At 37.7% G+C, this 11,220-nt stretch overlaps 1 long non-coding RNA gene across 1 annotated transcript; it reads left to right on the forward strand.

The window, feature by feature from the left end:
- The first annotated feature begins 9,425 nt into the window (after positions 1-9,425).
- Positions 9,426-10,170, forward strand: LOC129753185 (uncharacterized). The gene is made up of 3 exons (XR_008738916.1): positions 9,426-9,513; positions 9,576-9,708; positions 9,770-10,170. It is a non-coding gene; the product is annotated as an uncharacterized LOC129753185 (long non-coding RNA).
- The last annotated feature ends 1,050 nt before the right edge of the window (positions 10,171-11,220 follow it).

Consider the following 11,220-nt stretch of genomic DNA (forward strand, 5'->3'; position numbering starts at 1 on the left):
CGATTATTCTTACCGATTTCACTGTCAATCTAACACGTGAAACTGCTGCACTATAGATCCGAATACCAATCTATATAAAGTAGGTATTTTTGATTAAATTTCAATGTTAGTTATGATTGCAGTTCTGAACTTACTATTGTTAGTTTAATATAATATTTTACTTCTTTTATAAATCTAACTAAACAGATAGAAATTTCACGTTGCTGTACGAACGTAGCTCGCTCCCAAAAATCGCTAAGTCACCTCGTGATTCACCCTGACATTTGACACCCATGCCATTCTACGTCATCGCCAGCTCGATGATCGATGATCGACCTGAATACTGAGAGATGCCCACATTCGTAACAGTAATATTCGATGAAATTGCGGTGAATTCGTGCACCCATAGTGAAGAACCATGTATAGGGGAGAGGCGGGCTATATGCGCATATTAAGGAAAACACTCATTTTCTCCCATATTCCGATAGATAGGAGCCTGAAAACTATATGCACATGAGCGGACATCTGTTTTCTATACGTAAGAGCAATTTTTCTGTTAAAATCTCTTAAAGTTTTTGTGAAAATAATTTTATAATAAAAGAAGTCAAAATAGCCGATTTCCGAAACCGGCGGGCTAAATGCGCATATTTATGTTTTAAGCTATATTTCATTTACACTCGCAATATTTTGAAATTATTTAATTGAAAATGGTAGAAACGGATGTTAGGCATACGTCAAGGCTGAAATTTTGGTGAAATTTTTTATATCACTAGTTCTTTTGCATGAAACATAGTTAAGTATGCCATATGGCCATATTCCATGGTAATATTTTGTTCATATTGTATTTTTATCGGATCAGTATGAAGTTCTTCTTTTTTCACTGTAAGATCGTGATTTGAGCGTAGATTTAAAGTTTAAATGATAGGAAGTAAAAAATTTATAAGAATAATCTATTTTTCTTGATATAGGCATTTAACCTGCCTTGATATGGGCATTCAGAACCTGTCTCGTATTCCAATATCTTATCATCTACAACTTTGCAAAAAGCCTCAATTTGTTGAATTTCCGATTTCCAGATGAATAAGAAAGAAAAACCATTAAATTTTTTGTTCACAGAATCTGTACGCACGATAATTAAAATTCAATATATTATATCTAAACTGACAAAAATCTTGTATGAATTTTTAAATTTTTTCGACTTTATATAACAATTTAATTTTTTCATGCCATGTGTTAAAAGCGTACTACCCTCAAACTGCACTGATTAGATATGACGAATCTCTAGCCATATCGTCAATCGGCTGTACGCGCATATTACCTAACATGCGCATTTAGGAACACTTCCCCCTATAACAAAAAATTTCTGTCGAGTCTATAAATGCCGTTATTCTTTACCTTTAGCATGCAAAGCAGTTGATTTTGAAAGAATGGCAGTTAATCCGTGTACCCATGGTAAATTTCTCCACTTATAGAAAAATAATGCTTTTAAACCTTCAATATCAGGTATGATTTATAAGCAACATGTCGAAAAACTTCAGAGCGGTGGGTGCTAGAAAATATATACTACGACAAAATTGAAGTGAAACCGTGCTAACCCATAACCATTTAACATTACTTTCTAATAGATTAGGTATTGTATTTAAATTTTTTGATAATTTTTTTAAATATTCAAGTTATGACATACTCACTTTTATTCTTGTTTTCGATCGAATGGCATTCGTTCGTAAGTTTTGCAGTTTTGCATTCTTGTTTTCGTTCGAACGAATGAGAACCGTTCGATCTTTCGAACATCGTTCGTACGAACAAAAAACTGCATTCCCGTTTTCGATTGAAAGTATTTTTTCTATGGACTGACAAACGCGAGTCTAATGCTGCGAATGATGACCGTTTAAACCAATTGGTAGAATTTAATGCAGATTATAAAATACAAAGGTGATTCAAAATAACATATTTTGTGCAAATTTGAGAAGAAATGGGAAAAATGTGATACGTACTCAAACCACTGGCTTAAACCAAACTAAATATAAAAATAGATCCAGGCCTAATTGAGCCAATTGACACGGAAACCCCTGCCAATGAATAAGACCGGTTGTAGAGTCGAAAGGTGTTTAAAAATTTTAATTTTTTCGAGATCTATGTTACAAAATGATATCTTTAATTCAAATATAACAAAATTTTCTAGAATACTATCTTTATTTGTACAATTTTAAATTTTTGACGATTTTTTCTATGCGAGTTCTAATTTCCTACGACGGGGCAACTTTCCAGCAGCAACAGCGATAGCAACACCCCCGCAGGCTGGTATCGGCTCCGATTTGTCGAACTTCTGGAAATCACACAAAATAGCTGATGCTGCTGCTGTGGATGCTGCTGGAGGTTTTATTGGTGGGCCTGATCCGCGCGAGCATGATTTGCTTTTTTTTTCTTGTCCCTGGGCCGTTTACGGGGTTCCTGTTCCCCGGTCCGATAATCAAAATTTCACAAAATCACAATCAGACAGGTTGTTTACTTTTGTTGGCGCACGAGTAATGTCATTTTGATACTGCAGGGCTGCTTAGAAATTTCGAATTTCATCTGGTAACACCAACATCGAACGTAGGGTGAATGTACCCAATCTTGGCCCCTAAGGCATGGTTGACTAGATTTTCCATGATTGCAGTCTACCTGTAATGTGTACCTTCAAAAGTCCTTCGACAAATATGATTGCTTACTAGCCTGAAATGCAGTAAAAATATATCCTTGCTTGAAAACGGTTGATAATTTGAGATAAACCTGATCAAACTTTTGATCGAAATGCTCCTTATTGTAGCCCCCGCGCCGAATTTTGGCCCTTTATGAGTTCCTTAAATTGGCCGTCTCTAGGAAAAACTTGCCTCACTAATACAACAACAGCCCCCACGAATTCATTGAAAATATCCCGGAAGGAAGCAAATCAATGTTCTGTATTGTTTTCAAAAAGTCGGAAGTACGAAATGTCAATCAATTTTTATAATTGATATTTGCATGTAAAATTATAATCTTACGTCAAAAAGCATTACTAGTTTATTTCAGTTTTCTTGTATTCATAATTTAAAATTATAGGTTACAAACTATGGCATAAACATAACATGAATATGTTCATTAATCAAGACAACAAAGCGTTTGCTAAATCTGTACTATGCAATCATGATAGATATGTTTCCAGTGAAGTTAACAGGGTAACATAAGATAGAAAATGTTCATATTTTTTTATTCCGCTCCCATAAAAGGAGGACCGACATTTTAAAAACTTTTATGATCGAGGCAAGAAGCAAGCTAAAGCTAAAACTTAAGTCAGCGAAAGATTCTTTTAATCATACATATTTAAAATGTCGCCCTTAGGAATTTTCTAGCAATCGTTTGTGTACACCGAGAAAGCCAAACAAGACAAACTTTCGCTAACTCCAGCCAGTCTGATAGAAATAGATTGCATCTCACTCATTCGTTTGGAAACTATAGGCAATGGAAGCAAACAGCAAACAGCTGCATCCCACTCGCACTCATGCAAAATCATCACCCAAACTCGGCAGCGCTTCTTCCGCATATTCCTTTGCTACAGAGAACAAACGTCATCACCTCCTGCTGATGCACAGTGATCTATAATAAAAAACAAACTTGGTCAAAATATTATTTTTGATTTCACATGAAACTGCAAACAATGAAAATTCAAGTTCGTTACAACATAGTATTCCAACATTGCAGTGCAATAATTTTTTTTTAATAAACATAATATTTAGAGTGTCATAATTTGAGCTTTATAACAATTTCTTTCAAAGCGACACATATGCAGCAAATCAAATTAAATCAAAATACGTTAAACCTCATTTCCAAATGTGGATTTTTTTGGGTATGGATATAGTAACTTCAACATTGAGATCGAAGATATCAATTCGGATTAGGATCCGGTAAATTAATTTATTGAGAGGTAAATTTTATTGAGAAGAAAAGTTCTCGAAATTTACCATAAAAGAGCAGCTCAAATTGTAGCATTATAATTCCAACTAAGATGCCAAATAAGCTTGAGTCGACTTGAGAGATAAATGAATTAATTCTAGTCCAAAATACATTCATGATATTTTAAATTTATTTCAATCATTCATTTTACTTTTGACCGGCTTTTCAATTTCCAGACCACTGTGCACCGTCGGCCGACAAACGGCCGCCGGCTGCCGGCTGCCGACTGCCTGCTGATGTCGTTTTCACACATACATACATACTTCTATTTGTGGAATTGCATGCCAAGATTAGGCAAAAAAAAATGTTTACATTTTCTTAAATTCTAGATAAAAATGTACGTAGTTTGGAGTAAATAATAATTTTATATTTTTGCCATGTTTGGCTGTAACCAACGGTGATTTTTAGTGATTTTTCCGTGAAGAGGTGTGTTTTCAAAATCATTCCGAAGCTGGCAGATGCACTAGCAAGGTAGGTTCATTTAAGATTTTTTCCGAAGATCATAATTTTATTTGCAGTTTGTCATGTGAAAAAAATTTATTTCGTAGTCATTTGAATTCAATAGTGAACAAATGCTATGCAGAATGTTGCAATATGCGATTTTCTGTTATGTTTGATTTTTTTTTCATTTTTTGGCGTATGTTTGACATCAAAAACACCAAAATGCATTTTGGCAGGCCAAGATAAGGAGCATGCCAAATTAAGGCTCACTTACCCTATCGCATTCGAACGAAAACAAGAATAGCTTTTTCGAATTCGATCGAAAGTATCCGTTCGAACGAACGACAGATACGCCGTAAACAAGAATAAGGGTGACTAACAAGTTAAAAATATTGCGTTATACAAAATTTCCCCTGTACCAGCCACGGTCCGAAAAGGTATATTCAATTTGCCGATCTAGTGTCAACACGTTCGTCGCCATGGGACCCATATTTGTTTGACGGGTGTATTTCCTGGGAGGCCCGTCACATCAAAAACGTTTGACGCTGTTTTACTCAAGTTAGCCGCCCAGTTTAGCCAGACGTTTCAAATGGTGGAGTTCTCCCTCTTTTCTCTCTCGCTCCGAGAATTTCTATGGGTCTGGCTAGTAAAACTACCAAAATCAGCGTAGCGACGTACGTGTTAACGGTGAGCCGTTGTATCTTTTTCGAAAGATTTATTATATTTACGGCTTATGTTCTTTCGTTCTTTGATGCCTCATGGTTCTCTAACTCTTTCCATCATCTACGAAAATATCATTTTAGTAGTTTTACTTGCCGGGCCCGAAGGAATTATCGTAGCGTGAAAATAAAGAGGAGTTCAATATTTAATACGCGTGGCGAAACTGAGCCGCTAACTTGAGTAAGAGAGCGTCACACGTTTTTTGATGTGACGGGCCCCCCTCCCCCTCACTATTTCAAAATGAACGGTTTTACACTAGATATTCAAATTTGTGAAATAGTTACATTTCTAGAATCAAAATGTTCACGTGATGCTAGTTCACAGTCTTCAGAAGGCTGTTCGGATTTTCATAACCAACTGTCAAACGCCTTGCTCTTCAGGAAAGCCCCGTTCAGGAAATTTCAAAGATGCCAGAGATCGTTCCTACCTACTGATGAGATTAACGAGCTTACAATCAGACGCAACCGGAAAGCGCCCACACGCCATCAGAAATCGTAAATTATAGGTCAACACTGCGCTTAATCATTTTCGAAACAATTGACAGACGTCTTCCGGCTGCATGTGGTTCCATCTACCCACCATTCATTGATTGCTACTGGGATATTGCAGAGGATTAAATTTATCGGGTGTTCTGTTCAACAACCTACGCATAAACGTGAAATTTCTCTGTTACCTAGTATATTTAGCTGAACGATTTAATCCATTAAACATGCAATCGACTGCAATTATTGATAAAAAGAAATCTAATTTCAAAGTGTTATGAATGATGATATCATCACACACTGATTGCCATCAGCAGATGAAATGGTTTTAATTATTGATGAATGTCAATCTTAGCCAGAGGTAATTGAGAAGATTACCTCTGGGCAGCTTATCGTTTATAGTTAATTCAGTTCAGAAAACAGGTTAGCAGTACGTTAACAGTCCATTGAGTCTTTGGAAGGGTTATCCTATCTTTATACAGAAAAATTTAATGAAAAGATTTAAAATAAACATTGAAACATAAACTTTGAACTCCAATAAGACAGAAAACATATTCTGTGTGGTGTTCCGGAAACAATTCGTTCATATAGCCGGATGTTTGTGACAATCAGTCAGACACCTGGATCAACCTTCTAAAGAAATAAATGCACCTGTCTTCGATTGTTCAATCCTCTGTATATTTCAATATTCATAGGAACGATTGTGTACGAACGTACGGTTGAATAAAATGCATTGCTCGATGAATTATTAAGTGCTTACGTATGTTCAGGATGTGAAACTCAATGAATACATTAAAGTGCATCTCAATTCGACTGATTTTCGAGTCGTGGCCGGTGGCTACCCGTTGTTTAATTATGAAAAATATGTGATATTTAAAATGATGGAAGATAGGGTTGAGGAGGAATACAGCGGAGGGCAATTGTCCCGGTCCCCCAGGCTCAAATTTATCGGCTTTATCAGTTCAAAGTGAAGTCTTTTTTAGTAAGGACATCTTAGGATTATGAAATTTTATAGACGAACTAGCTGACCGGTGTGCTTTGCTACATCTTCTAAAATTCTAACACCTGTCCTGAAATTTATTTTCCAATCCTTATTTGGTATCTACTTAAATTAAGACTCTGTATTTATTTATTCATAAGATTCTATATTCTGCAACAATAAATGTTTTACTTGTATAAAATTCCTCTCGCATGCCAAATTTTGTTCCATTTGCTAGATCACTTTGACTGTGAAGAATATGAACCATACGAAATATAAGAAAATCAATGAAAAATCCGGAAAATTTGTAAGGGTTCAGAAATAGGTGACTTTCGGCTTTGATGTTCCTTTCTTAGACCTGACATCAACAAAAACTTTTTGTCAATACCAACAAATCTACAAAGGTGCAAATTTTTAATTGGGGCTTTACGCAAATAAACTACAGGTAAGTAAACACAAAAATTTTCAGCTATTTTTATGCAGATAGAGCTAACGGAGAGTGAAAGTGTAGGAGATATTTATAATAGAAATTTAAGTATTTTAATCGTTCAAAAGTTGTTGAAAATTCCCATTGAAACTTGCAGATAAGGAATTATAAACCTCCCGTTGATTGATGAGAAAACATGATCATTAAAAATACTGCTTAACGGGTTCAAAGTAGGGCAACAAACCTTATTTTAGAATTTTGTAGTACCTCTATTTGTAGTAAACATGGATGCAATAAATATCTCTCTCCACTCTCTAAAGCGTGCTAATTCCCCCTCTAGATGAGGTCCCCTCGCATAGCCGATGACAATGTGGAAGATGAGTTATGCACTTGCCAAAAGATATTTGTCACTCGGCGAAGGGTAGATAATCGTTTTGCCCCGAAGGGGACATAAATTTGCGAAATAATTGCAAAGAAGTCGAAAACACAGCGAACAGCACTTGACAGTTTCCTCAGCAGGAAAAGGAAGAGCGAAGAACTGCAGTCAAGACATCAAGCTGTCACTACACACCAGCAAACAGCGGTTGGATGTTTCACTTCCTGTTTTTTCCCAGAATCCGATCCGTAGAAAACCGGAGGGATTCCTGGCGTGCGGATGGGTTGTGTTTTTGGTGGCGGAATTCGGAATCTGACAGCCAAGATGGACTGTTTTTTTCCATTTGGCTGCGGCACATTCCCTCAAATTTTTTAGACATTCGTTTGTCAGCTTTTGTTTTAGACTGCCAAGCGTAGACAAACATTTTCCCAACCACTCTGACACAAAAGGGGAGAAAAAAGCAACCACTTATGTTTATACTTCATTATTCAAAAAGAAGACATTCGCATCGGGAGCTTCCATTCCGACCCCACAAAACGGGGGAGGATTATGATGAATGATAATTTTAACCGGTGCTAGATATTTCCATTTAAGTGAATTATTTTTGCCCTCCTATTGAACTGGAATATGTTGAACCGAAATCCGCGTTTTCGCGAGTTGAATTTGATACTTAAACACTCGTATAATATGATCTCCTGTTGAATGTGATTCTTCCCAAGTTAGAACTTTCTTCTTGTTCTTCTGTGTAGAAGCTTGACACGTTTTGTGAGTTTTGGATATAAAACCTGATTCGCATGTGTTTGACGTAAGGAGGAGTTGGGGTGGGGAGGGATTTTTTTAAATCATTGAAAATTGTGTTTCGTAATATTTGAACGGCCCCCAATTATTTTTGTGTTAGTTGCTGTTTTCACCAGAAATCGTTTGTGTTCGGGCGAAATATGTTTGTAACGTGAGTGTGCGGCATCAGATGCAGGCAGTCGTCGTGGAATCATCGAATTTGCACACACATTTGTGTAATGTAAGGCGGCCTTTATCACTTTCATCTGTACCGTTGAGCCGTCAACACGTACGCCGGTGCATCGTATCGTTGCTGTGTACCTGCAGGAACATTTTACATTATTTATTTTATTCTTACCTGCTTTTCAATCAGCACTTTTCAGTGTTAAAATTATTTTAATTTTCTTTTATTCATATACCGTCAACTGGGGCAACATGCAACAATTTTCAACTTCAATGGCTTCTAAAAAACTTATGTTCACAGTTGTTCCGGATCGTCCCAATTAATTTAAACTTTCTTCAGTGGACTGTATACACTATTGGGAACGACCTGGGGAACACTTCTACTTGAGCACTTTAGTTTTTGTTCACTTCACTGGGGTGCAATTAAGGCTACCCAATTATGACCTCCTTTTATTCACTGGAGGTGAAGTTGGTGATATTGATCACCTATAGATGAATTTCTTCCGATATAGAAATAAATACCGACCGATTAGGGAACATTAAACTTTATTTCCCAACTTTGACCGAGCCGACGGAGGTAAAATAATTGCTACCGATGTTGATGGTTTGGAGGTTGCTGCGAACTGATTTATTTCTTCTATGTTGATCAACAGACCATAACACGAACACGATCACACGATCGGTCGCGGAGAGTGAGTTCTCAGGAGAGAACTCACTTTTATGCTCAGTCGCTAGGGTGGCTCTTGCTTTATGGCTACTAAATTATGACGTTCCAAAACATGCCGGCCCCCTTGAAACCATACGGGTTTCGAAACAAAACATTACAATCATGATCTTAAATCTATACAATCATTGAACGACTTAATAACTAACAGAATACAATACTACATTCAATTTCACAATTCATTACAAACATACATAAAATATTTGGTTTGTCAAGCGTTATGTCCGTGTATACGCTGCTTAAACCATCTGAAATCTCAGCGACTGGATCGCATTCACTCTATCCTCTCGATTCTCTGTGTGGTGAGTGACGAATAACTGGACGGCTGCTGGTTGACACAAACACACTCGTTCGTTGTTTTGGTTGGCTGGTTTCGAGAAGTTTGGAAAATTGCAATTTCGAAATACATAATTTGCCAAGTTTTTCCGTAAAGAAGTCATCACAATTTCGAAGGTAAGTGCACATATAATAACATTCGAGCTCAGATAATGGACTTTTCCATTCTATGTGCTCAGGTGCTGTTGCTGTTGGTACCGCTGGGCGCCCTCCGCTGGGTGGTGGAATTATTTTTCCTCGCTGCTGTAGAACCCTTTGCTGGCTCGCGAACAGCAACGAACAACCATAGACCGTGTCGATTTCTTGTGGAATGTAATTTCTCGAATGTTGAAAAAGTTCTGAAATTCTTCAATTTTCTTTTTTCTTGTTGTAGGTGATGGTGAAACCGGTCGATTGTGGATGCGATGTAGCGATGGAACCGGAAAAGGATGATTTCGATGACCATTCAAGCGTCGGTTGGAGCGTACGATTGGGTGCTATTGGTGCCATTTTACGACGATTTGACAGCCTGTCGATAAACGACCAGAGGCTGCTTCAAACGATGACCTGGGATGTGAACCTGTCGACATTCGACCGGAGGTTCGCACAGAACTTGTGCTGCGCCGCGTACCAACCTGTCGAAATTCGACCAGAGGTTGAGATGTGTGCTTGACGTAGACATAGTGGATCAAAACATGCTCGCTCCAATGCCCAACGCTTAGCCGATGTATGACCCGTCGACCTTCGACCAGGGGTTCTTGCTCGACTATGTTTCAACGTATCAACCTATCGACTTTCGACCAGAGGTTGATACCTGATGGATTTATCAATAAAAAGATGATCAATTGATGAACTTGTCGTTGTTTAATATTTTCCGGAACCGATGATAAGATGATGACTTCTTCTCTATGATCGATGACTTGGCCGGGGAACCGATGAACCTTCTTTCGTTACTAAGTAAACCTGTGTACCAATTTCCAACCTTATGAAGCAGTGATGTGTACGAAATGCGTTGCTGTTTCGAGGTGCGAGAATTCCGAAGTGTCTGCTTGCCTGGACCGGACTTGTGGTGCTAGGCCGGACCAGAATTTCTCGGTATTGGGTTGTTGGAGACATCGATTGTACAAGCGGTTGGGGTCATGAAAGAAAATAATAGTTCGAAAGGCTTTAGCGGGATTTTTGAAATTTGCAACATGCATCCTTGAACCAATTTTTAAAATTCAACAAACATATTCTGACATAAACTGACATACATTTTAAGACACATTCCAATAAATGCGAATTCTGTTCTTTCTGACATATTCTCTGACAAATCGTTTTCTGACAGACATTCTGACAAAACTGACACATTTCGCCAAATGCGAATTCTGACGATAAACTTTCTGACAAATTACTGACTTATGAAACTCTGACATGTTTCAATTTTCAACTTATTTCATCTGACATGATCATTCTTGATCAACTGACATATGTTGTCGACATAATTGCTATCGCGGATGGGAAGTGGGAAGGTTATTTAGTTGTCTCGGTCAAGTGTTCTAATTCTCACGTTTGTTTTCTTGCCCATTGACTGATTGCTTGGTGAAAAACATACGACATTTGGTGCTCTGTCACACGTGACAAGGTTTGGCTGACATTTTTGTGTTGCTTTCGAAATTCAGACTGGAGAGACTTTCCGACCCTTCTTTAAGACCACGAGTTGTGCTGTTTTTCCGCAGAATGTGTTGTACGTGCTGATAGTTCTTCTCGACGTCTGCACTGATAGGATGTCGATGCAGACGGAGGCATAGAATGGGGGACATTGTAGTCCTTCTGACCAACTGGGTCCACCGTCAATTCTTCGTT

This window comes from Uranotaenia lowii, chromosome 3, assembly GCF_029784155.1.
Source record: "Uranotaenia lowii strain MFRU-FL chromosome 3, ASM2978415v1, whole genome shotgun sequence".
NCBI classification, from domain to species: domain Eukaryota; kingdom Metazoa; phylum Arthropoda; class Insecta; order Diptera; family Culicidae; genus Uranotaenia; species Uranotaenia lowii.